The 679-nt window shown below is 34.2% G+C and overlaps 1 protein-coding gene across 1 annotated transcript in view; it reads right to left on the reverse strand.

Annotated features, from left to right (window-relative positions):
* Nucleotides 1-679, reverse strand: part of LOC102674178 (venom dipeptidyl peptidase 4-like) — a 248,884-nt gene that overhangs the window by 209,596 nt on the left and 38,609 nt on the right. The gene's annotated exons all lie outside the window — the stretch shown is intronic.

Genomic DNA, 679 nt, shown 5'->3' on the forward strand with positions numbered 1-679 from the left:
CAATTCATTTAAATGCAAATGTAAACTTCAAGGGTGATAAAACAACTGTCGCCCGTTACAGCGGGGAAAGAAGAAGACCTTTCTTTTTTTCCCTCTTTCTCTCTTTATTTCGCATCCAATTCGATCAGTTTCGGGAAAATGGGATTAAATATCGATAATAAGAATTTAATAGTGATTATTAACTTATGCTGTTTATTTATTAACGATTTTCGTTTAGCATTTAATCGTAGAGAGAAAATACGTGTACGAAACATCGTACGAGATGGATATACGTCAATGTTGGGACGAAATTCAAGAAATGGGACAATTTTGGAATCGAGGAATTATTATCGAAAATGTGAAAAGTGGATATGGAAAGACGATTTATAATATTGTTAAATATTATGTTCAACACGTTGTTCAGATATTTTGTTATTAAATTCATCGGACAGATGTCGCGCCGATCGTTGACAAAATTGACCGTTAAAAATGGACAGTGCACACAAAGATATCGTTTGTAGCGTAAATAAACTGTTGTTGTTGCAGCAACGCAACGCGATGTGTATTCGTACATTCGCGAAATTGCGGAAATGCAATCGGTTGTTACCCCCAATTGGTTAAAAAAAGAAACCTAAAATCATCCCCTATGTTGAATTAATTAATGTATTGGAATAAAAACGTATAGAATTGCTCGAACTAG

The sequence above is a fragment of the Apis dorsata genome, unplaced genomic scaffold (assembly GCF_000469605.1).
Source record: "Apis dorsata unplaced genomic scaffold, Apis dorsata 1.3 scaffold_434, whole genome shotgun sequence".
NCBI lineage: Eukaryota > Metazoa > Arthropoda > Insecta > Hymenoptera > Apidae > Apis > Apis dorsata.